Source organism: Protopterus annectens, chromosome 1.part0 (genome assembly GCF_019279795.1).
Source record: "Protopterus annectens isolate FY-2018-M chromosome 1.part0, PAN1.0, whole genome shotgun sequence".
Classification (NCBI taxonomy): Eukaryota; Metazoa; Chordata; order Ceratodontiformes; family Protopteridae; genus Protopterus; species Protopterus annectens.
In genome coordinates, this window is record NC_056725.1 from 611511939 (window position 1) to 611538922 (window position 26984).

General features: G+C 45.6%; 1 protein-coding gene across 3 annotated transcripts in view; it reads right to left on the bottom strand.

The window, feature by feature from the left end:
• Window positions 1-26984, bottom strand: part of UTP25 (UTP25 small subunit processor component) — a 1083612-nt gene that overhangs the window by 578421 nt on the left and 478207 nt on the right. The window lies entirely within an intron of this gene.

Consider the following 26984-nt stretch of genomic DNA (forward strand, 5'->3'; position numbering starts at 1 on the left):
TTGGACCTCGAAGGTCTGTCTCTGTCCTTTTCTTTGCATTTTTGTGTTCTCCGGTAGTCAGATTGCTATCCGATGACATTTCAGGGTAGTTAAATCTGTTTCCAAAATATTTTGAGGCAAAAATATATCGACACTTAATAGTACGTTGGTTAAATCTAGCACAAAACTGACAGCCAGGCATGTTGTGATCAGGGCCTAGGCAAGGAATACAGTATAAATGAAAATCCTTATGAGGTATTTGCTTCCCACAAGTAATACTATTAACTTTTTCTGACATCGGTATGGAGCAAGAAAAAAAGTTTCCCCAATGGGGTACTTAGCTTTAGTGAAGACTTCGGTTCTGAAACTTGAACTCGAAAATTTCAGGAGTCGGCCGACCGGCACTTGCGAACTGCTTCTGCTTCGGGCACCGCACGGCAAGAAAGACTGAAGAAAATGGCGTCGGCTGCTTGTTTTATACCCCTGACGACCTGACGCCATGGAAGAGGAGACAGCAACTGACGCAGGACCCAAGACTTTGGAATTCAGGCCGACTGAGGGCAACCTGCCAGCAGATTACCCAAATGTAATGACTGCAGCAGTGAAACACGAAGAACATCCAGGACTGCAACAGTGAATACACTAGAACATCTACTTTTATGGTAAGTGTACACAAAGTACAGTTTTGTACCTACCATAAATGTAGATGTCCGATAGATATGCAACTGCAGTCCTGACATATGGGTTGTCCTGCCTCGGGCAGCCCTCGGTCGTCCGGATTCCAAAGTCTGGGTCCGGCGTCGGCTGATGTCGCCTCCTCCCCAACGTCAGAGCAGCTGGAGTATAAAGGCATCCGCCGACGCCATCTTCTTCAGTGTTTCTTGCCCCAGGTGCCAGGTGCCCTCCAAGGAAGGCTAAATTTGTGAATGGATAAGCAAAAAATTCCAGACATGCACAACAGTAATAAACAGATACACCATAATAGATAACAGCTAAAAAGGAGAGGGGGAATGGACCCAAGGGAAAAAAGCAGAGGGGTTGGAGGGAGGGAAACCTGACTGCAGTTGCATATCTATCGGACATCTACATTTATGGTAGGTACAAAACTGTACTATGTCCTTCAAGAATGCAACTGCAGTCCTGACATATGGGTTGAATACCATAGCCATGCTGGGGGTGGTAGGATCTAAGCAAGGGATGGTGTAGCTAAAAGACCCTGCAGGACTGCAGATGCAAAGCCTGCTTGGGATCTGGAGTATAAAGGCAGGTTGTAGTGTCTGGTAAATGTATGCACGGAGCTCCATGTAGCAGTCTCTAGAATGTCCTTTGTAGCCACTCCTCTTAGAAAGGCTGTGGATGTGGCTATAGCTCTGGTTGAGTGTGGCCTAATATTGGCTGGCACACCCTTTCCATGGAAGGAGTAACAGAATCTGATGCAGTGTCCAATCCATTTTGAAATTGTTTGTTTGGAGACTGCCTTTCCTTGCACTCTGGCAGCGTAGGCTACAAATAGTTGGTCAGACTTCCTGGTGGTCTTTGTTCTGTCCAAGTAGTAGTGTAGTTGTCTGTGTATGTCCAAAGTATGTAGCAGCTTTTCCCCTTTATTTTGAGGATTGGATTGAGGAAGAAAGTAGGCAGGTGAATTGCTTGATTTAGAGACACCCTGGATATCACTTTTGGCATGAATGAAGGATTGGTCCTTAGAGAAACTCTGTCCTGATGAAAGATGAGAAAGGGAGGTACTGCCATGAGGGCCTGTATCTCCGAGACCCTTCTTGCTGAGGTAACTGCCAACAGGAAGACTGTTTTCCAGGAGAGAAATTGCATTTCTGAAGATGCTGCTGGTTCAAAAGGAGGAAGAGTTAATTTTTCCAAGGCGTAGTTGAGGTCCCATGCAGGAACTGGTGGTTTTCTGGGAGGTTTGATATTCTTTATCCCTCTTAGAAACTGTCTTAGCAAGGGATGCGAAAACACAGGTGGGTCACAGTTGTAATTTGCTGAGATTGCTGAAGCGTGAATTTTTATGGAAGAATATGAGAGGCCACTATAAAACATTTCTGCCAAGTATTCTAATATCTGAGGTATGCTCATTACTAATGCATCCTGGCCCTTTTTGGCATTCCAGATGATGAATCTCTTCCACTTGGCTGAGTAGGTTTTTCTGGTGGAAGGTCTGCGTGCCTCCAGCAAGATTTCCTGAACCTTTTCGGAGAGGGGGACATGGGGCAAAGTCATGTAACCCTCCAAGCTGTCAGTTGTAATGTTTGCAGGTTTTGATGAACAGTCCTGTAATTGTGTTGAGTTAGGAGCAGTGGCCATTGGGGCAAGGGCCACGGTTTGGTGTGAGTTATGCTCAGTAGCAAGGGATACCAATGCTGCCTCGGCCAGTCTGGAGCTATCAATATTCCTTTTGGTTGCTCTGCTTTGATCTTCAGTAACACCTTGGTCAGTAGTGGTAGAGGAGGGAATGCATAGATTTTTAGGGCATTCCAGCTGAAGGAGAGAGCATCCGTTCTCCAGGCTAGAGGATGGTGTGTCCTTGAGCAGAACCTGTCCAGGTGGTGATTGTGATGAGAAGCAAAGAGATCTATGTCCGGTCTTCCCCATGCAGTTGTTATTTGTGAGAAAATGTGTGGATGCAGCATCCATTCGTGTGGATCCATGAAATCTCTGCTCAACCTGTCCGCCAGAACATTGTCCTTGCCCGGAACAAACTGGGATTGCAAATGAATGTTCAGTTTCAGGGACTTTTCCCAAAGAGCCATTGTTAGTCTGCAGAGGGGATACGAGTGAGTGCCTCCTTGTTTGTTTAAATACCACATGATCGTGGTGTTGTCTGTCCTTATTAGCAGATGGCCCTGTCGAAGAGATTTTCCAAAGGCTTCTATTGCATGCATCACTGCCAACATCTCTTTTTGATTTATGTGCAGAGGCATTTCCGTGCGAGTCCATTGACCTTGAATGCATCTGTCCTCCATGTGTGCCCCCCATCCATGATCTGAGGCGTCTGTTGTAATGGTTTGACTTGCTTGAACCTTGTTGAAAGGCATGCCTTGGTTTAAATGGCTTGCTTGAGCCCACCACAAAAATTCCCTTTGCAGGCATGGGATTAGTGGTATTACGTCTTCTAGGTTGTGGCTGTGTTGAGACCATAAGCTTTTTAGGTACCATTGTAGCTTTCTCATGTGTAGTCTTGCCAGAGGGATCAGAAGAATGCAAGATGCCATGAAACCCAGGGCCTGCAGGATCTTCCTTGCGGTCAGCTGGGTAACTTTTGCTAGACTTTTGAAGTAATCTGGTAAACGCTGCTGTTTCTCCTCTGTGAGGAAAGCCATTTGTGATTGTGTGTCCAGGTTTGCTCCTAGAAAAATAATCTTTTGGGATGGCATTAGTCTTGATTTTTGAATGTTGACTGTGTATCCCAAAGCCTGTAGCAACTGAATGACATAGTCCAAGTTTTTTACCAAGGTTTGTTTGCTGTCTGCTTGTATGAGGCAGTCGTCCAGGTAAGGGTATATTTGAATCCCTTGGAGTCTGCAATGTGCAACTACTGATGCCAGGCATTTCGTGAACACTCTGGGCACAGTAGATAAGCCAAACGGCAATGCTGAGAATTGATAATGCTCTGTTCCTGCAAGAAATCTGAGGTATCTTCTGCAGCTGTGTCTGATTGGGACATGCAGGTATGCCTCCTTGAGGTCCAGAGTAACCAGCCAAGACCCCTTGCCCAGCATGGGAAGGAGTTGCTGTAACGTCAGCATTTTGAATTTTGGCACAATGAGAAAGGTGTTTAGAACGGACAAGTCCAGTATAGGCCTCCATTGCTTTTCTTTTCTTGGAACAAGGAACAGTCTTGAATAGAATCCCTGACCTTGTTCCTGAGGAGGAACCTTTTCTATAGCTTTTATTTGTAACAGCTTTGAAACTTGTAAGAGAGCCTCTGTCCTTTGATTTTGTGGCAGGTTTGGCATGCCTTGTCTCGTTGGTAAGGTGTGGAAGTGGAACCTGTAACCTCTGTCTATTATGTCCAGAATCCATTTGCCCTTGGTTAAAATGTGCCAGTTCTTTGAGAATAAGGATAATTTTCCGCCTAGAGGTGCTTCTCTTTGAGCCTTGGTAGGCGGAGTGAAAGTCAAGTCATTGTGATTGTCCCTGAGGTGCAGGTGAACTCCCTGCGCCACCTCTCTGATTTGGTGGTTGCCATTGGCGGCCCCTGTAGGAGCCTCGGTATTGCCCTCTCCCTCGAGCATGCCTGTTTTTTCCCCTTTGTAACTTGTCTGAGTCTGGAAAGGACCAATTCTTTGAAGGCCAATTCCTGCTGAATCTGGGGGGCTGAACCTGGAGGAAATCCTTGACAGTCTGTACTGATTTAGCCTTTTCCTCAATAGACTTCAACACATCCTGTGCATTAGCACCGAAAAGCTTCTGTTTTTCCAGAGGTGCATCCAGGAGCTTAACTTTAACATGGTCTGGCAGAGGCTGTTCTTTCAACCAAGCATGTCTACGAATAACGGCCCCTGTCATGGCTGCCCTACATGAAGCCTCCAATGCATCATAACCACACTGAAGAAAATGATTGCTAACCTGCTGAGTGTTATGAACCAGATCCTGCAATGCCTTTCTATCTATAGGCTCAGGAGAGGCTAACTTTTTCTGCAAATCATCCATTAAGTAATCCTGGTACTGAAACATATGAAAAAGGCAGTTGAGTGACCTCATGGCAAGGGTGGAAGAGGTATAAACTTTTTTGCCCCATCTCTCCAGGGACCTAGCTTCCCTGTCAGCGGGCAGAGGGTTTTTGGCCAAGGAAGTAGCCACTGCCTTGGGGCCCTGTGAAATAGTTTCTAGATCCACAGAGTGGGCCTTAAAGAGATGCTTATGGGTTTCAGGGACCCTGTAATATCTGTCAGGCTTGACAGGAGCAGGAGGGAGAGAATCAGGTGAAGCACTGGAGTCTGAGTATACATCATCAAGGATATCCAGCACTGGAGGAATAGCTAAAGGTCTGTGTTGTGGGAGCTTAAGGAAGGTACGTAGCCTTTTACTGGAGTCAGAAAATTCCTGCCCCTGCCAGTGAAAATGTTCTCTCATGGAGTGGAGAACATCACCAAAAGAAATATCCTCTGGAGGGGAGGCAGAGGGAATTGAAACCACAGCATCCGAGTCCTCATAGGCCTGGAAGGATTCTTCCTGGGTATCTGAGTGCTCTGAATCCCCAGAGGCTTCATCTGAAGAGAGGGTGTCTGTCTGCTCAGTTCTAGGCCTTTTATCTGCAGGTGGCTGAGAACCTCTGTCTGGGTGTGGCTGAGACCCCCTGATAAGAGAGATTAGATCTGCAGCAAGAGTCATGATCTGTCTATCAGAAGAGGGGCCCTGAACAGTAGGTTTAGGATGGGCCTTGGCCTGGCTGGCAGCCTTAGCACAAGCAAAGGCCTTGATGGACATGGATACCGGAGGCCTAGCTGCCCCATGTGCAGGGATAACCTTGTCCACAGGAATGGTGTCGGGTAAATCTAGAGCTTCGGTTTCTGGTGGGAAATCAACAACCGGCACCGTTGTGGTCTCCGGGACCAAAGAACGCGTTAAAGCTATGTCGTCGGCCTGGGGCGGTACGATTACCGCTTCCGAAGGGACCGATGAACTCGCGGAGGGCTTAGGCGTGGTATCGATGGACGACGCGGGCCGAGGATCTCGGTCCCGGTCCTTGCGTTTTTTGGTAGCTTGTGTTGTCGGTTGTTCCGATGGCATGATATATGCGAAAGATTCGCCAAAAAAGTCTTCGGCAAATTCTGCCCGGTGCCTGAGTGTGCGCTTATTAAAGCAAGCACAGGCAGCAGAGGCCGAGACGTCGTGGTCTGGGCCCAGGCAAGGGAGGCAGTAAGAATGGAAGTCCTTATGAGGTATTTGTTTACCACAAGACAAACAATTATTAACCTTTTCTGACATCGGCTGAGGCAAGAAAAAATGTTCCCCAACGGGGTACTTAGCTTTTAGATGACTTCGGTAACTGAAACACAGGAGCTGACCGACCGGCACTTGCGAACTGCTTCTGCTTCGGGCACCGCGCGGCAAGAAAGACTGAAGAAGATGGCGTCGGCGGATGCCTTTATACTCCAGCCGCTCTGACGTCAGGGAGGAGGCGACATCAGCCGACGCCAGACCCAGACTTTGGAATCCGGCCGACCGAGGGCTGCCTGAGGCAGGACAACCCATATGTCAGGACTGCAGTTGCATTCTTGAAGGACATCTGTACTATGTTCTTCGTGTTTCACTGTTGCAGTCATCACATTTGGGTTGATTCCCAAAGCTAAGGAAGGGAAGAGGAAGTTAGAGAGCATTAGGGCCAGCTATTAAGCCCTGCAAGATTGCAGTGGCAAAAACAGCTCTGGATTTGGAAAAAAAAGTACAGTTGTGTACACTTACCATAAATGTAGATGTTCGAGTATATTCACTGCTGCAGTCATCACATTTGGGTTATCTGCTTGCAGTAGCCCTCAGTTGGCCTGATTAACAAAGTCTTAGGGCCTGCGTCAGTTGCTGTCCCTTCTTCCATGACGTCAGGTTGTCAGGGGTATAAAACATGCAGCAGATGCCATTACATCAGTTTTTCCTTGCCCCAGATGTCAGGTGCCCCCCAATGGGAAGCAATTAAATCTACAAATATACAAATATAAAATCCAACAAAAAAGCAAATGCACCAAAACGTTTTTGAGCATAGCAAAGGAGAATAGAGGTATAGCCAAAAGAAGAAAGGTGGCTGGAGGGTAACCAGGACTGCAACAGTGAATACACTCGAACATCTACATTTATGGTAAGTGTACACAGCTGTACTATGTTCTTCTTGTTTCACTGTTGCAGTCATCACATTTGGGTAGATTCCCAAAGCTAAGGATGGGATGAGGAATTTAGATAGCATTAGGACCAGCTAAAAGGCCCTGCAAGACTGCAGTGGCAAAGCCAGCTCTGGATTTAGAGAAAACTGGCAGATGGTAATGTTTGGTGAAAGTATGTACAGAACTCCAGGTAGCAGCTTCTAGGATGTACTTGGTAGGGACGCCTCTGAGAAAGGCTGTAGAGTTAGATGCAGCCCTGGTTGAGGTGGGTCTGATTCCCTGTGGGATAGGTTTTCCATGGTGTCTGTAGCAGAAATTAATGCAATGGTCTATCCATTTGGAAATGGTTTGCTTTGAAATAGCCTTCCCCTCTGTCCCTGCAGCAAATGCCAAAGAAACAAACAAACGTAGGCAGAAAACAATTTAATATATCACAGCAAAGCTTTCGGGTGAAACCCTTCTTCAATACTAACAATCTTTAAAACAAAAGCAGCTTGCTTTAAATAGGAGCAAAAAACAGTCACATGATAGCAGCCAAAATCACATGATGCAGCAAATGCCACCAGCAGTTGATCAGATTTCCTTTGGGGTTTAGTTCTATCCAAGAAGAATCAAAGTTGTCTGTGCACGTCTAAGGAGTGCAGAATCCATTCCCCTTTGTGCTGTGGATTAGTAGAGAAGGTTGGCAAATGTATGGACTGATTAAGGGCCACATTGGATCCCACCTTGGACATGAAGGAGGGATTGGTCCTGAGGGACACCCTGTCCGCATGAAAGATGATGAAAGGCTCCACTGCCATGAGGGCCTGTAATTCAGATACCCTTCTTGCTGAAGTGATCGCTAAAAGGAAAGCTGTTTTCCAAGAAAGGAATTTTAAGTACGCAGTGGCAGCTGGCTTGAAAGGAGGAAGGGTGAGCTGTTCCAATACAAAGTTGAGGTCCCAGGCTGGAGTTGGAGCTCTCCTGGGTGGTCGTAGATTTTTGGCCCCTCTGAGGAACTGCTTAAGGGGTGGTTCTGTGTTATAATGAGCTGAAATGGCTGAGGCGTGAATTTTGATGCAGGAGAAAGACAGGCCCTTGTATAGCATCTCAGTTAAGTATTGTAAAATCTGAGGTAAATTGGGCACTGCTGTGCTCATCCCTTGAGACTGGTTCCAGGTACAGAATCTCTTCCATTTTTATGCGTAAGATTTTCTTGTACTAGGCCTTCTTGCCTCTAAAATGATATCCATCACTGGTTTACTGAGGGATGGTAAAGGAGAGATTAGGTAATTAGTCAGGCTGCTAGGTTCAGTGTTTGAAGCTGAGGGTGCAGAATCTGGTTCTCTTGCTGAGACAAGAGGGTAGGAGCCTGAGGCAGGTGCCATGGGGCCAACAGTGACACACTGCGCAAGGGGGGGTACCAGTGCTGGCGTGGCTAGTCTGGTGCAATCAAAATCGTCCTTGGTTTGTCTTGTTTGATCTTTAGTAGTACTTTGGAGAGCAGAGGCAGAGGAGAAAAGGCATAAACTGATAGTTTTTTCCAGCTGAAGGACAGAGCATCCGCTTTCCAAACTTGTTTGTGGGGAGTCCTTGTGCAAAATTTGTCCAACTGATAGTTCTGAGGGGAGGCAAACAGGTCTATATCTGGGCTCCCCCATTTGCTTGTCAACATGTTGAAAATCCTTCGTTCCAGTTTCCACATGTGTGGGTCCATGAGGTTTCTGCTTAGTTCATCTGCCAGTGTATTTGTTTTCCAGGCAGGAATTGAGCTTGTAGATGCACTTGATAGCTCAGGGCTGTGTTCCACAATGCCATGGCTAGTCTGCAAAAGGGATAAGAAGGTGTACCCCCCCTGCTTGTTTATGTACCACATAACAATGGTGTTGTCCGTCTTTACCATTAATTGTCCTGGAAGAATGTGGCCCGTGAAGACTGTCCAAGCATTCTGTACAGCTAAGATTTCTTTTTGATTGATATGCAGGTGCATTTGACTTGGGTTCCATTTCCCCTGAATGAAACTTCCCTGCCAGATGAGCCCCCCCATGCATAATCTGATGCGTCTGTTAGGGTTTGGGTGGCAGGGGATGTTGTGAATGGTAGTCCCTTCTTTTGGTGGCAGGCCTCTGCCCAAAGAAACTCTAGCCGTAGGCAAGGTATGATAGGAAGTATTGCTTCGAGATCCTGAGAATGTTGACACCATAGACTTTTTAGATACCATTGTAGTTTCCTCATATGCAGTCTTGCATATGGAATTAGAAGGATGCAGGAGGCCATGAACCCCAAGGCTTGTAGTATTTGCCTTGCAGATAGTAGGGTTTTTGTGGCCACTTGTCTGAAGTAGGTTGTCAAATAAATCTGTTTCTCTGGTGTGAGGTAAGCCATCTGGGAAGTTGTATTCAAGCTTGCTCCAAGGAATATAATTTGTTGACAGGGTACCAGGTGTGATTTCTTTACGTTTATGGTGTACCCCAGACAAGTTAGCACCCCCTGTACAAAGGCCAGATGATTCAAAAGTATGTCCTGGCTTTCTACCTGAATTAAACAATCATCCAGGTATGGGTATATTTGAATATTTCTTTGCCTGCAAAATGCAATGACTGGGGCTAGGCACTTTGTGAATACCCTGGGCGCAGTAGATAAGCCAAAGGGCAGTGCAGAGAATTGGTAGTGACTGTAGCCTGGTTGGAAGCATAGGTATCCTCTGCAAGATACCCTGATTGGGATGTGCAGGTATGCCTCCTTTAAATTGAGTGTTACCATCCAGGCATCTTTTCCTAGCATAGGAAGCAACTGGTGAAGTCAGCATCTTGAATTTTGGAATCACCAAAAAAGGTGTTTAGAGTAGACAGGTCCAGAATAGGATGCCAAGAATTGTCTTTTCTGGGTACCAGGAAAAGTCTGGAGTAGAAACCTTGTCCTTTTTCCTCTTCTGGTATAGTCTGAATAGCCTTTATGTTTAAAAAAGAAAGTATTTGCTCTTGAGCCTCTGTCCACTGATTTGGGGGAAGATCTGGCCAACCTTTTGGCTTTGGTAACGTCTGGAAATCAAATCTATATCCTTGGGACACTATATTTAAAACCCATTTGTCCTGGATAATGAGTTCCCAGTTTTGGGCCTGCAGACCATTCTTTCCCCCTACAGGAGAATTCAGTTGAGAAGTGCTTGGAAGTTGTAAAATCAAGTCATTGAGACAGTTTTGCATAGTGGGGAATCTTACTACTCCCAGATTTGGGAGCGGAAGCCACCCACTGCTTAGTCTTGTGCGTACCCTGGGACTGAAACCTGGGGTTTCTGCCGTGTCTGGGTTTGGCTTGAGAAGACGTGGATGGGGCTGGAAAGGACCAATTCTTAGAGGGCCAATGCCTGCTAAATCTTGGAGGTTGAACTTGTAAGAAATCTTTAACAGTTTGCGTAGATTTAGCTTCATCTTCCATCTTTTTAAGAACTTCCTCAGCTTTGTTGCCAAACAGGCAGTCCTGATTTAAGGCAGCATCCAACAGTTTAGCTTTAACATGATCAGGCAAAGATTGCTCCTTAAGCCAAGCATGCCTTCTGAGTACAGACCCAGTGACAGCAGCCCTGCAAGAGGCCTCTAAAGAATCAAACCCACATTGCAAAGTATGTTTTCCAACCTGTTCAGCAGAATGCATTAAATCTTGTAATTCCTTATTTTCAGCACAATCAGGCATCAACATCATTTTCTGTTTAAGCAATCCAATAATATGTTGTTGATACTTTAACATATGAAACTGACCGTTTAAGGCCCTAATGGCCAAGGTTGCAGAAGTGTAAACCTTCTTACCCCATCTATCCAGCCCCCTGGAGTCTCTATCAGAAGGGGTAGAGTTTTTGGCAGTAGAAGACTTAATGCCCTTGGGTCCCTGTGAAACAGTTTCTGGATCCGCAATAGGATTTTTAAATAGGAATTTGTGAGAATCAGGAACCCTGTAATATCTGTCACATTTTCTGGGAGCATGAGGTAAAGAGTCAGGGGCCAAACTAGATTCCGAGAAGGCATCATCAACAATGTCTAGTACAGGAGGTATAGCTAAAGGCCTATGCTGAGGTAGGAGTAAGAAATCCCTAAGCCTCTTTTGAATCAGAAAAATCCTGGCTTTCCCAGTGGAAATGTTCTCTAAGAGTGTGCAATGTTTCACCAAAGGAAAAATCCTCTGGAAAAGAAGCAGAGGGAATAGAGTCCTCTGCATCATAATCCTCATAAGCAGATAAGAGTAAATCCAGATCATCAGAAGAATCAGAATCCTGGTGAGAAGATTCATAAACAAACTCAGTCCTAGGTCTCTTGGAAGCAGGAGGTTGGCTTCCCCTGAATAAAGTTATAAGGTCTTCAGCCATTCTTATCATTTGTTTTTTAGGCATAGAGGCCTGAACATGCGGCCTGGGCATCGGTTTTCTAGGCAAAGTTTGAGGTTTAGGCCTTGAAGAAGAAGGACGCGTTGGTTTAATATGCAAGTCCATAGGCCTGAATACACCCTCAGAAGCCGGTGCCTGTACAACGGCTCCGGACCCATCCAAGGTAGAGACATCCACAGGTTCCACAGTTGAGGCATCTCGCGGCATACCGGACTCCGAATGGGTCTCAGTAGAGGACTGCGAATCAGAAGTAGCGGGTATCAGAGGCTGCCAAAGCACCTCACTGAGTACCGGCGGACTGGTGACTAGCTTAACAGAAGCGTAGTCTGCAGTTTTGGACCTATGCGGTCTGTCTCTGTCTTTATCCTTACGTTTTTTTCAGACTATCGGTAGTCGGATGGCTTACCGAAGCAATTTCTGGATTGTTATACAGAGTACCAAAATAATTTGCTGCAAATATAGCCCAACGGCGAATAGTTCTGGGGTTGAACAAGGCACAAAACCGACATCAAGGGACATCGTGGTCTGGACCTAAGCAAGGAATGCAGTACGAATGAAAATCTTTATGAGGTGTTGCTTTCCACATGTAATACAATTGTTATCTTTTACTGACACTGGTTAAGAGCAAGAAAAAGGGTCCCCAATGGGGTACTTAGCTTTTTTGAAGACTTCGGTTCTGAAACTCGAAAACAAGAATTTCAGGAGTTGGCCGACCGGCACTTGGGAACTGCTTCTGCTTTGGGCACCGCACGGCAAGAAAGACTGATGTAATGGCATTGGCTGCATGTTTTATACCCTTGACAACCTGACGTCATGGAAGAAGTGACAGCATCCGACGCAGGAATCCAAGACTCTGGTATTCAGTTTGGCTGAGGGCTACCTGCAGGCAGATAACCCAAATGTGATGACTGCAACAGTGAAACACGAAGAACATTCGACATCCTGAGAAGTACTATCGGGAGCCATTCCTCTCTGACCCGACAGGGGTGTCAGAGCCGAGACTCCAGGAGCCAAGATGCCGAAGGGAATACTGCGCTCTGACACACTCAGACCCGACAACAACCCCTCAGATCTGACTCCGAGACTACGGCTCAGAGCTCGGATTTGACCCATTCGGATCCGACATGATCAAGGCAATGGCCGGCGTCAAGGTACAAGGTATCGTCGGCTCAGACCCTTTGCCCCGTGGGTGCTCGGATCCACGGGCTCTGAAACCACAGGTCGGATCAGAGAAAGAGTGATCGGTGTGAAAAAAGGCTGCAAGAGGGAGAGGGGGTAGGCAAGAACCCCATCTGAATTTGGGTGCAGAAAAACCTCCACATCATCTTATCCATCTCTGCTTCATTGAGGCTCCGGATGGAGCAGAAGGATGAGGCCACAGACACCGGTCTGGAATGCCGGTGAGGGAAAACCCTTACAGGCAACTGGATCCGAGATTCCTCTGGCTCCGGGGAGAGCCTAGGGGAATGGAGCCGGGGCAATCCAGGCCTAGTTTCTGGCCTAATTTTAGGGAGCAGGCTGGCCGGGGCTGAGCTGTCGGGGGACTGCTTCCTCAGCCTGTCTTTCCTAGACTTCTCTGCTCCCCCGGACCTCTTGATGAGAGTTTGAGTCCCAAAGGCCGGGGAAGAGAAAGAAGTTGCAGCTGCTGCTCCTGACGAAGGGGGCGTAGGGGCTACAGTCCCAGTGGAGGGAAGTAGTCCCTTCAGGATATGTTTATTCCTCCTGTCCTTCAGTGCTCTGGGATTAAACCCAGCACAGGTAAGACAGGAGGCACACCACGCGCAGTGTGTGTCCATCGGCTGGGGAGAGCTTATGGTCACACACTGTGCACTTTCTGAAACCTGATTTAGGGGCCAGACACACACTTATTCACACTAAGAAAGAAAGAACAGAAAGGGAAAGAGAGAAACTTTTTTTTTTTTATCCGACAACTGTGCGAGGAGGGTAGATAGACCGATAGAAAATCTCAAAAATCACTCACAAAACCCAACGACTAAAAGACTAGCCTAGAATTCTGACCACGATACTTGCTTTTCCAGTGGCAAAAGAGATCTAAAGGGAGGTAGGAGGCAGGAGGGCATTATGGGTAAGGAGAGGAGCTTGGAGCTCAGATCAGATGCTGGATATGCGGCCCTGTCAGATCAGATATGGATCTTAAGACCAAATGAAGTCAACTACTTCAGCTCAAGCATTACTGACTTACAGTGGGTGATGAACTGCAACAATACAAGGGGGGCACAAAATTATGAGGTGGCCGGTACACATCTTATAACTCGTGTTGTACAAATTTCTTCTTACAGTAATAACTGGTCCAAGTTCTTGTTCCCCATATACACTGTGTTTGGCATTGTACTGCTTGAAACAATCGATAGTCTGCTGAATGAATCTGTGCACTATTTATACATATTAGGAAAACCAGTAATACATTCTGAAGATTAAATTCTTATAATGATATTGACATGAGAAAAGAATCATCATTCAAAATTATTTACTGAAAAATGGATTAGAAAGCTAATGCTTGTTCACATTTATCTTTCCTGCTAAACTGCTTCAGTCCACCATTAAGACATGTCTACTCTCATCACCAAGAAATGCTTTGCTGTACTTTCTGCAATGATTTTAGCAAGACTGTGTTAAAGATTAATATTCTGCATGATAGCTACAGCAAAAAAGTAGACAAATTTAATGGGATTTCAATGGATAGCTTCAAAGATAAACAAATTGCAAAAAATAGTGTCAAAAGAGAGTAATCAAATGACTTGCATGGGAAAAAATTCTGTTCACCTGTACTACACTATAACCATGTCATGATGATGTCAGGGAGTCTAATTTCCCTGGTTGTTCTCACATGAGGCATACATCACTATGCGTATAAGCAGAAGTGACTGGAATCACACCATTTTATGCTATATTACTGCCCATGTGACTACATATAATTACAATATATTGCAGAATAGTATGTGCAGCCTGGACATACAATACATGCACTGTGATTAGTAGAATGACATAAACGCACAAAGGATGATGTTCTCTGATAAAACTTTCTGCTAGCACTCTATTTACATGATATAGTATATGCATGGTTATAAGGTAACGCTGAGTAAAGCACATTTCTCTGCCATAACAACATGCAGTAGCCATCACTACTTTTGACTGATGTTGCTTAAATGCAGTTACTAGAGAACTCACCATAAAAGATGTTCAATATCATTCCCATTTCTTTGCTATTAATAATGTACCATCCAGTCTGGCTTCAGAACTCTAGCTCTGGGTATATCTCTTCCCATTAAGCGTCCAATTTGTAGTCTGAAATGACTGTCTCTGAACTCTAGAGCAGCAACTGTCTTTGGACAACAGAGGGAAGAAAATGCCACATCTTCACAGCCAAGGAACCAAACCAAACAGTAAATGATACAGGTGTGACAAACGGTACATAACTGTCAGGCTCTGGTCCCAATTTATCAGTATTTAAGTCAAGCCAGTCTCTGACAAGGTCTCCTGCATTAACAGCATGTAAAAATAATGCCTTTCTTAAGGTGTTGAATTTTCCAGAATAAAGACATGCCAAGTCACCATAAATCTCTGCCAAATGACCATAATAGACTTCAGATAAAGGTTACCCAGAGTTCTATAGGTTCAACTTGTTTACCGGTATTACATCCAATAAGACACAAAAGCAATAAAATAAAACAATCCTAAAATAATACAAGGAACAGGAAGTGAGGGAAGGTACTTACACCAAAGACAAAGGAATGATTAAAGAAACAACTACTATTTAGTAAGTTGACAAAAGTAACACATTCTGCTGTTATCCATGGTTCTGCACAAATAACATCTGTGTACATATGTTAAGGCAACTGGTCTCTTAACTGCAGATCAATTTACAGAAGCCCTCTGGTTAAGACCATCACCAAACCTGTATTTTGGTAATTCAGCAATCATGTGTAGTTATTTGCTTGTCTCCGTGGCACAGAGGAAAGGAGCCCCGATTGCAATACAGATGACCAGGGTTTGACTAGCTCTCCATTACTGGAAGAACAAGGCAAGGAGGGGGAAGGAATGAAGGGACATGGTCTACTTACCTCAACCAGATGGATGATGAAGAGGGTTGTGTAATTTCCCTGGTAAAGAGTGAGAAAACCAACAGTAAGTGTTTCCAGGAAAGGGGTACAGCTGCTTGTACGGAACACATCTTTCAGAAGTGAGTGCATGGCTTTTGCAGTCAGATTGCTGCATGTCCCTGCCCCAGCACTTCACTGGGTGCATGCAAGTTGTAGGGGCTAACAGCAAAAACCTTGAAAACACTTTTGATGGTTGTCTAAATGAAGGCACCTCCTGGCTGACCCTCACCCAGATGATAGGAACAAACAAGCCAATTGGCTGAGAGGGGGCTGATGAAAGTACAGTTGTGTACACTTACCATAAATGTAGATGTTCGAGTGTATTCACTGTTGCAGTCATCACATTTGGGTAATCTGCTGGCAGGTTTCCCTCAGTTGGCCTGATTAACAAAGTCTTGGGTCCTGCGTTGGTTGCTGTCCCTTCTTCCATGACGTCAGGTCGTCAAGCGTATAAAACATGCAGCCGAAGCCATTACATCAGTTTTTCTTGCACCAGATGTCAGGTGCCCCCCAAACGGGGAGTAAAATATATAAATAATTTAACACACAAAAATATATATCACCAAACAAAAGTAAATACACTAAAAAGGCTTTTAAGTGTAGTAAAATAAAGGAGAGGCATAGTAAAAGAACACTCAGGGGGCTGAATGGAGGGTAAAGTACAGTTTTGTACCTACTATAAATGTAGTTGTTCGTGTACATACCCTGCTGCAGTCATCATACTTGGGTTATCCTGTCATCAGGCGGTCCCGTAGTCGGGCTGAATTCCAATGTCTTGGTCCGGCTTCGGTTGGTGTCACTTCTTCCCTGACGTCCATGCGCCAGGGGTATATAAGAGGCATCCGACACCATTTTCTTCAGTTTTTCTTGCCCCAGATGTCAGGTGCCCCCCCAAAAGATGGTCAGTAGATAGTACCAATAATAAAAGCTTAGCACAAACAAAACATCCCTCCAGCTATAAGCAAATACACCACAAAGGTTGTATCAGATTTTAAGGTACTGAAAGGTTTTAGTTAGGTCAGAGGGGATGGAGGGAGAGTAACCTGGACTGCAGCAGGATATACACTCGAACATCTACATTTATGGTAGGTACAAAACTGTACTATGTTCATCGTGTTACCCTGCTGCAGTCATCACACTTGGGTAGAATCCCAAAGCTAAGGATGGAAGGTGGAGTCAAACAGGGTTAGAGGAGGCTAGAAGGCCCTGCAAAACTGCAGTGGCGAAGCCAGCTCTCGTCTTAGAGTAAAGTGGTAAGTTATAGTGTTTGGTGAAGGTGTGTACTGAACTCCAAGTTGCAGCTTCCAGAATCTCCTTGGTTGGCACCCCCCTGAGGAAGGCTGTAGATGTAGCTGCTGCCCTGGTGGAGTGGGGCTTTATGCTAGCAGGAACTGGTTTTCCATGATGGGTGTAGCAAAAACGTATGCAATGTCCTATCCATTTGGAAATGGCCTGTTTTGAGATGGCCTTTCCTTGTGATGCTGTAGCATAGGATACAAAAAGTTGGTCAGATTTTCTGAAAGCCTTAGTTTTATCCAAGTAGTAACGTAGTTGCCTGTGAATGTCCAAGGAATGCAGGAGTCTTTCTCCTTTGTTCTGTGGATTTGGAAAGAAGGTGGGTAAGTGGATGGTTTGATTTAGAGCCACACTGGATACCACCTTTGGCATAAAGGAGGGGTTAAGTTCATAGAGAAACTCTGTCTTGATGAAAAATGAGGAAAGGCTCTACTGCCATTAGTGCCTGTAGCTCTGAGACTCTTCTGGCTGAAGTAATTGCTAGCAGCAGGGCAGTCTTCCATGATATAAACTTTAAGTCAGCTGAGAAAGCTGGCTCGAAAGGTGGCAGCGTAAGTTTTTCCAGAACAAAATTTAGGTCCCAAGTTGGTGTTGGTGCTCTTCTGGTAGGCCTAATGTTTTCTGCCCCTCTGAGATACTGCCTTAGAAGTGGATGTGAAAACATGGGAGGATCAGTGCTGTAGAGAGCTGAAATAGCTGAGGCATGGATTTTAATAGATGAAAAAGAAAGTCCTTTGTGTAACATCTCAGTTAAATATTGTAGAATCTGAGGCATGTCCGGCTGAAGGGTATTTTGGCCTTTAGCTTGGTTCCAGGCGCAAAATCTTTTCCATTTGTCTGAGTAGGCTTTCCTGGTGCTGGGCCTTCTGGACTCCAGAATGACATCCATAACAGCTTGTGAAAGAGGGGCTGGCTGGTTGCTTAGGTGATGTGCCTTGCAGCCAAATTTAAGGTTTTGAGCTGGCTGTGTAGAATCTGACTGCCTTGCTATATGAGTAGATGAGGAATTTGTGGTAAAATCCATGGTGGGCCCTGGGCCATGTTCCTTAGTAGTGGGTACCAGTGCTGGCGTGGCCAGTCCGGGGCAATGAGTATCAATCGAGGTCTCTCCATCCTGACTGTCAGCAGCACCTTTGTGAGAAGGGGCAATGGAGGAAAGGCAGATACTGTCAGCATTTTCCAACTGAATGAGAGTGCGTCCACCTTCCATTCTTGATGGTGAAATGTCCTTGTGCAAAATTTTGAAAGCTGATAGCTTTGGGGGTTGGCAAACAGGTCTATGTCTGGGCGCCCCCATTTTTGAGTTATCATTGCAAATACTTGTGGATCCAGTTTCCACTCGTGGGGATCCATGATGTTTCTGCTTAGGTCGTCTGCCAATGTGTTTTTTTTTCCTGGCAGGAATTAAGCTTGTAACTGAACTTGGTAAGCCACTGCTGTGTTCCACAAGGTCATTGCTTGCCTGCATAGCGGGTAGGAGTGTGTACCCCCTTGTTTGCTTATGTACCACATTACTGTGGTGTTGTCTGTCCTTATTATAAGCTGTCCTGGATGTAAGAGGTCCTTGAAGGCTGTCAGAGCACTCTGTACAGCTAGCATTTCTTTTTGATTGATGTGCAGATTCCTTTTATCTGCAGTCCATATGCCTTGAACACACCATTCCTGCCATGTGTGCCCCCCCAGGCATAGTCCGAGGCATCTGTTGTCATAGTTTGTCTGGCTGGGGGTAAGGTGAAAGGCTGACACTTGGTGAGGTGACATGCCTGTGACCACCATAGAAACTCCTGTTGAAGGCAGAGAATGAGAGGTATCATTGTTTCCAAGCTGTGGCTGTGTTGAGTCTATACGCTTTTTTTAGGTACCATTGTAATTTCCTCATATGCAGTTTTGCAAATGGTATTAGTAGTATGCAAGATGCCATGAAGCCCAAGGCCTGCAGAATTTTTCTTGCAGGGAGTTGGGTCTTTGTTGCCATTATTTTGAAGTACTGAGTTAGTTGTAGTTGTTTGTCTGGCGTCAGATAAGCCATCTGGGCCGTTGTATTCAAGCTGGCATCCAGGAATGTCATATTTTGTGAGGGCACTAGTTTTGATTTCTTTTCGTTTACTGTGTACCCTAGGCAACTTAGAAGGTGTTTTACAAAAAAGTCAGATGTTGTAAGAGAATGTCCTTGCTTTCTGCTTGGATGAGGCAGTCGTCTAGGTATGGGTATATTTGAATTCCTCTTTGTCTGCAGTATGCAATTACTGGTGCCAGGCATTTTGTGAAGACCCTGGGTGCAGTAGATAAGCCAGAGGACAGTGCAGAAAATTGGTAATGGGTTGAGCCTGCAATGAAACGGAAGTATCTTCTGCAATTTTGTCTGATAGGGCCATGCAGGTATGCCTCCTTGAGGTCCAATGTTACTAGTCAAGCTTTCTTGCCCAACATGGGAAGAAGCTGCTGTAGTGTTAGCATCTTGAATTTGGATACTTGCAAGAAGGTGTTTAGAATTGAAAGGTCCAGAATGGGTCTCCAAGCATTGTCCTTTCTGGGGACTAGAAAGAGCCTTGAGTAAAATCCTTGGCCTTGCTCCTGTGTAGGTACCAGTTGAATGGCTCTCATGTCCATGAGAGCTGTAATTTGTTTTTGTGCCTCTGCCCATTGATTTTGTGGCAAGTTTGGCATTCCTTTTATCCTTGGCAAGGTGTGGAAATGGAATCTGTATCCTTTTGAGATAATGTCTAGGATCCATTTGTTCTTTGTGACGATGTGCCAGTTGTGTATAAAAAATGCTAATTTTCCTCCCAAGGGAGCTGCCAAGAGATTTTTGCTTGGCAGTTTGAGGTTTAAGTCATTGTGTTTGTCTTCTAGTAGTTTGGGACCTGTCTTCTCCTCCCTTCTGTGTTGCAGTGCCCCATTGGCGAGGTTTGAAAGAGATTTGTGCTTGTCCTCTGCCCCTTGGGCGTCTGTATTTACCCCTCTGTGGTCTGTCAGAAGCTGGAAAGGACCCATTTTTTTGCTGGCCAATTTCTGCTGAAGCATGGGGGTTGTACCTGTAAGAAATCTTTGACCGCCTGCATAGATTTTGCCTTATCCTCCATTTTCTTTAAAACCTCTTCTGCTTTAACCCCAAATAAGACATCCTGCTGTAAGGGTGCATCTAGTAACTTTGCTTTAACATGATCAGGCAGAGTTTGTTCCTTTAACCAAGCATGCCTATGTATAACAGACCCAGTAACAGCTGCTCTACAGAAAGCTTCCAAGGAATCAAATCCACATTGTAAAGTATGTTTGCCCACCTGTTCAGCTGCATGCAACAGATCCTGCATTTCTTTGAATTCAGACTGTTGAGGGTGCGTGCTCATCTTTTGTTTTATTTGAGACATTAGGAATTGCTGGTATTTCAGCATGTGAAATTGACAATTTAGTGCTCTCATAGCTAGAGTAGCTGAGATGTAAACCTTCTTCCCCCACCTATCTAATGCTCTGGAGTCCCTTTCAGAGGGTATATGATTTTTAGCCATAGAAGCCTTAGCCCCTTTGGAACCCTGGGAGATTGTCTCTGGGTCAGCAACAGGGCTTTTGTAAAGGAAATTGTGTGAGTCAGGCACTCTATAATATCTATCTGGTTTGGCTGGAGCAGGAGGCAGAGAATCTGGATTTAGACTAGATTCTAAGTGAACATCATCCACAATGTCTAAAACTGGAGGGATAGCAAGTGGTCTGTGCTGGGGGAGTAAAAGACACTCTCGGAGCCTTTTCTTTGAGTCGGAGTAGTCCTGACCTTCCCAGTGGAAATGTTTCCTCATGGTATGTAAGGTTTCCCCAAAGGAATAGTCTTCAGGGGGAGAAGCGGAGGGAATGGAATCTTCAGCATCAGAATCTTCATAAGGGGGAAAGGAGTAACCCTGTTCCTCCGAGGAGCCTAAGGAAACAGACACTTGATCAGAGGAGGCATAATCCTCCTCTTGTCTAGGCCTTTTGTCTGGGGGGGGGGGGGTTGGGAACCCCTGATTAAAGAAATCAAATCTTCAGCCATTTTAAGCATCTGTTTCTTAGGCATTGGGCCTTGAACTGGAGACTGATGTGCAGTCTTTTTTGGTTTTAGAGGAGTCTTAAGCTTAGCATAAGATTTTATGTTGAGAGTAGTCGGTCTGAAGACACCTTCTGTAACCAAAGGTGTTTCCGCAGCACCGGCGTCTCCTTCTGCAATGTTTTCGGTAGGGCCTAAAGAAAATGGCTGTGTCGGCCTAGAACTCGCTGCTTGAGAATCCGAAGCGGTCTGGGGTTCCAATTCTGCGGTCGTCAGGGGCTGCGTAGGTGCCTCACTGAAAACCGGAGAACCGGCGACCAGCCCAGCCGAGGCCTCAGAGTCTGGATTGGATCTAGGCTGCCTGTCTTTATCTTTGCATTTTTTATGCACGCCAGTAGTTGGTTGCTCCGACGGCATAGTGTAATTAAATTTCCTACCGAAGTCGATTTATAGTTCGCTTATTGAACCTAGCACAAAACTGACAACCAGTGCCTAGGCAAGGTATACAATAAGAATGAAAGTCCTTATTAGGTATTTGCTTCCCACAAGAAATGCAATTGTTAACTTTTTCTGACATCGGACTGAGGCAAGAAAAGGTTCCCCAATGGGGTACTTAGCTTTGAAGACTTCGGACTGAAATTCGATTCGAAAATCTCAGGTGTCGGCCGACCGGCACTTGCGAACTGCTTCTGCTTCGGGCACCGCGCAGCAAGAAAGACTGAAGAAAATGGAGTCAGATGCCTCTTATATACCCCTGGCGCACTGACGTCAGGGAAGAAGCGACAGCAACCGACGCCGGACCAAGACTTTGCAATTCAGGCCGACTGCGGGACTGCCTGACGACAGGATAATCCAAGTGTGATGACTGCAGCAGGGTAACACGATGAACATCTAGGACTGCAACAGTGAATACACTCGAACATCTACATTTATGGTAAGTGTACACAACTGTACTATGCTCTTCATGTTTCACTGTTGCAGTCCTTATATTTGGGTAGATTCCCAAAGCTAAGGTTGGGAGGATGGATTTATACAGTACTAGGACCAGCTATAAGGCCTTGCAAAACAGCAGTGGCAATGCCAGCTCTGGATTTAGAGAAAATTCGTAAATGATAGTGCTTGGTGAAAGTATGAACTGAACTCCAGGTAGCAGTTTCTAGAATATCCCTGGTAGGAACACCTCTGAGAAAGGCTGTAGAAGTAGATGCAGCCCTGGAGGAATGGGATCTAATCCCCTTGGGGATAGGTTTTCCATGGTGCTTATAGCAGATGTCAGGAGCCCCCAAAATAGGAAGGAAAATCAAATGGTGTGGAACACCTCCAGTAAAAAGTAAATCTATTTCCATAAGATATGGGCAAAAAAAAGGATAGGCAGAAAGTATAGAAAGACAGGGGGGCTGGGGGGAGGGTAACCAGGACTGCAACGGTGAATACACTTGAACATCTACATTTATGGTAAGTTTACACAACTATACTATGTTCTTCGTGTTTCACTGTTGCAGTCATCACAATTGGGCTGATTCCCAAAGCTGAGGAAGGGTTGAGGCAGTCAAGAAGAAGTAGGGCTGGCTAGCAGGCCTTGTAAGACTGCTGTGGCAAATCCATCTCTGGATTTAGAAAAGATAGGTAAGTGGTAATGCTTGGTGAAGGTGTGTACAGAACTCCAGGTTGCAGTTTCCAGGATGTCCCTGGTAGGGACTCCCCTAAGAAAAGCTGTAAAGGCTGAGGTAGCCCTAGTGGAATGAGGCCTGATCCCCTGTGGGGTAGGTTTTCCATGGTGTTTGTAGCAGAAATGGATGCAGTGTGCTATCCATTTAGAAATGGTTTGTTTCGAAATGGCCTTGCCCTCTGTCCCTGTAGTAAAGCTGACCAGCAGCTGGTCAGATTTTCTGAAAGGTTTAGTCCTGTCAAGGTAGAACCTGAGCTGTCTGTGCACGGCCAAGGAGTGCAGGATCCTTTCCCCTTTATTCTGAGGATTAGGAAAAAAGGTTGGCAAATGGATGGACTGGTTTAAAGCCACACTGGATACCACCTTGGGCTTAAAAGATGGGTTAGTCCAGAGGGAAACCTTGTCCGCATGGAAGATAATGAAGGGTTCCACAGCCATAAGGGCCTGTAACTCAGACACTCTTCTTGCTGACGTGATGGCTAGCAGTAAAGCTGTTTTCCAAGAGAGGAATTTTAACTCTGCTGTAGCAGCAGGCTCAAAAGAGGAAAGTGTGAGCTTCTCTAGTACAAAGTTAAGGTCCCAGGCAGGAGTGGGAGCTCTCCTTGGGGGTCATAAATTGTTAGCTCCTCTCAGGAACTGTTTGATCAGAGGGTGAGAGAAGAGGGGTGGCTCAGTATTGTAATGAGCTGAGATGGCAAAGGCATTAATTTTAATTGATGAGAAGGAAAGGCCTTTGTGGAGCAGCTCTGCTAGGTAATTTATGATTTGAGGCAAGGAGGGCACAGTTGTGTCCTTCCCTTGAGACTGGCTCCAAGAACAGTATCTATTCCACTTTTCTGAATAGGATTTCCTAGTACTGGGCTCCTGGCCTCAAGGATAACATCCAACACCTTTTTGCTGAGGGTTGCTGGTGATGTATTCAGGGAATAAAGCCAGGCTGCCAGGTTCAGGGTTTGGAGCTGAGGATGCAAAATCTGTCCCTCCTGCTGGAACAGCAGAGAGGGGGGTCTGATGTACATGCCAGGGTGGCACTGCTGTTAGACTGCGTAGAAGTGGGTACCAGTGCTGGCATGGCCAGTCTGGTGCAATAAGGATTGTCCTTGGCCTGTCATGTTTAATCTTGAGGAATACTTTTGGAAGGAGGGGCAGAGGGGGAAAGGCATAGATTGAGAGATGTTCTCATGTGAAGGATAGGGCATCCACTTTCCAAGCTTGGCTGTGGGGAATTCTGGTGCAAAATTTGTTTAGTTGATGGTTTTGGGCTGACACAAAGAGGTCCACCTCTGATGCCCCCCCCCCCCCCCCCCCCCGGTGGATTAGAAGTTTGAATGAGTTTGGTTCCAGTTTCCACTTGTGTGGGCCCATTAGATTTCTGCTTAAGTTGTCTGCCAGTGAATTTTGATTGCCTGGCAGGAATTGAGCTTGCAGGTGTACTTGGTTGCTTACGGTTCCACAGAGCCATGGCTAACCTGCAGAGTGGGTAGGAGTGAGTTCTCCCCTGCTTGTTTATGTACCACATAACTGTGGTGTTGTCTGTCTTTATCAGGAGTTGTCCTGGCAGAATAAGGTATTTGAAGGCTGTCAGTGCATTCTGTACAGCTAACATTTCTTTTTGATTGATATGCAGGTGAATTTGTCCCGGGCTCCATTTGCCTTGAATGCATTTGCCTGCCATGTGAGCCCCCCATGCATAGTCTGATGCGTCTGTTGTCAGAGTTTGGACGGTGGGGGGTTGTGGGAAATGGAGTCCCTTGTTGTGGTTGCAAGCCTCTGCCCACCAAAGGAACTCTGTCCTTAGGCAAGGAATAATAGGAATCACTGTTTCCAGGTCCTGGGAATGTTGACACCAAAGACTTTTCAAGTACCACAGATGTTTCCTCATATGCAGTCTTGCATATGGAATCAGTAGAATACATGAGGCCATGAACCCTAGGGCTTGCAGTATTTTTCTTGCAGATAGCTGGGTTTGGGTGGCCAGTAGTTTGAAATAAGTTGTCAAATAAACCTGCTTTTCTGGAGTGAGGAATGGCATCTGGGAAGCTGTGTTCAAGCTTGCTCCCAGGAATACAATCTTTTGGCTGGGTACCAGATGTGATTTATTTTTGTTGATGGTATATCCCAGAGAAGTTAGGAGTCTCTTTACAAACGTCAGGTGCTGAAGTAGCAATTCCAGACTGTCCGTCTGAATAAGGCAATTGTCCAAGTATGGGTAAATTTGAATATTTCTCTGCCTGCAGTAAGCAATGGCTGGAGCCAGGCACTTTGTGAATACCCTGGGTGCAGTAGATAAGCCAAAGGGAAGTGCAGAAAACTGATACTGCATAGAGCCTGCCCTGAAACATATATATTTCCTGCAAGATTTCCTTATGGGGATGTGCTGATAAGCTTCTTTTAAGTCTAGGGTGACTAGCCAGGAGTCCTTGGCTAGCATAGGAAGGAGCTGCTGGAGTGTAAGCATTTTGAATTTTGGTACCACCAGGAAGGTATTTAGGGATGACAGATCCAGAATAGGGAGCCAAGAGTTCTCTTTCCTGGGCACCAGAAACAGCCTGGAGTAGAAACCCTGTCCCCCTTTGCTCTGTTGGCACAGATTGAATAGCCCTGATACTAAGAAGAGAAAGTACTTGCTTTTGGGCCTCTGTCCACCTGTTTGGAGGAAGATATGGTAATCCACTTGGGGTTGGTAGAGTGTGGAAAGAGAATCTGTATCCCTGAGATACAATGTCTAAGACCCATCGGTCCTGGGTAATATACTCCCAGCTTTTTGCATGCAGGGCAAGTTTTCTTCCAAGGGGTGCAAGTACTTGGGCATGGCTGGGAAGGATTAAGGACAAGTCATTGTGAACTTTTTCCATAGGGGGTGGCTTACCACTCCCAGTTTTTGAGGAGGGAGCACTCCATTGTTTAGATCGGTGCATACCCTGAGACTGTAGTCTTTATGGTCTGTTTCCCCTGGGTTTGGGCTGAGAAGGTCTGGAAGGGACTGGAAAGGACCAGTTCTTTGAAGGCCAATGCCTACTGAATCTAAGTGGCTGTACCTGTAAGAAATCTTTATCAGTTTGCATGGATTTTGCTTTTTCCTCCATCTTTTTAAGAACAACTTCTGCTTTAGAGTCAAACAAACATTCTTGGTTTAATGGAGCATCAAGTAATTTTGCCTTGACATGGTCTGGCAAGATTTGTTCCTTCAGGCAAGCATGCCTTCTCAGAACAGACCCAGTGACAGCAGCCCTGTAAGACGCTTCTAAGGCATCAAAACCAGACTGCAAAGTATATTTACCAACTTGGTTTGCAGAATGCATTAAGTCTTGTAAGTCCTTATTTTCTGCACAATCAGGAATCAACAACATTTTTTTGTTTAATTAGATCAATAATATGCTGCTGGTACTTCAACATGTGAAACTTGCAGTTTAAAGCCCTGATGGCAAGAGTTGCAGAGGTATAAACCTTCTTACCCCATCTGTCTAGAGCCCTAGAATCCCTGTCCGAAGAGGTAGGGATTTTGTAGAAGCCTTAATACCGTTAGGTCTTTAGGAAATGGTCTCTGAATCCGCAGTGGGATTTTTAAAGAGAAATTTGTGAGAATCAGGTACTCTGTAGTATCTGACAGGCATTCTAGGAGCAGATAGTAAAGTATCAGGGGTAAGGCTGGATTCCATGAAGACATCATCTACAATTATCCAGGACAGGGGAATAGCTACAGCCCTATGCTGAGGCAAGTCTAAATTCCCTGAGTCTCTTTTTGGACTGTGGGTAGTCCTGGCATTTCCAGTGAAAATGCTCTCTTAGGGTATATGCAAGGTTTCTGTGGGGAGGCTGAGGGAACTGAATCCTCTGCATCTGAGTCCTCATAGGTAGATAAGGGTATGCCCTGGTAATCACAGAGGTCAGAGTCATCAGACTCATGGTCTGAGGAATCAGAAGGAAAATCAATTATTTTGTCTTTTAGAGGGGGAAGGTTGGCTTTCTCTAAAGTAATAAGGTCTTCAGCCATTCTAAGCATTTGTTTCTTTAGCATGGGAGCTTGAGAATGTACTTTGGTCGTCAGTTTCGAAGGTGTAGTGAGAACTCTCTGGGCCTGAGAAATTCGGTAGATTTAGTCATTAATGAAGTAGTCTGTTTGATACGAATATCGGAAGGTCTGAATACACCCTCAGAAGCCGGTGCCTGCACAGCGGCTCCGGACCCATCCAAGGTAGACACATCTGCAGGTTCCACAGTCAAAGAAGCATCTTGCGGCATACCGGACTCTGAATGAGTCTCAGTAGAGGCCTGCGAATCTGTAGAAGCGGGTGACAGGGGCTGCGAAAGCACCTCACTGAGTACCGGCGGACTGGAGACTAGCTTAACAGAAGCATTGTTGGCAGCTTCTTCTGTCTCTGTCTTTATCTTTGCGTTTTTTCGGAAGATTGGTAGTCGGGTGGCTTACCGAAGCCATTTCGGAATACGGAGAATGACAGCGAAATAATTTAGAGACAAAAATAGCCTGACGACAAATAGTTCAGGCGTTGAACAAGGCACAAAACCGACAGTGAGGGGTGTCGTGGTCTGGGCCTGAACAGGTGACGCAGTAAGAATGAAAATCTCTGTGAGGTACTTGCTTTCCACAAGCAAGACAATTGCTAACTTTTTCTGACATCGGTTACAGCAAGAAAAAAGGATCCCCAATGGGGTACTTAGCTTTAGAAGACTTCAGGTTTGAAACTCGAAAAAC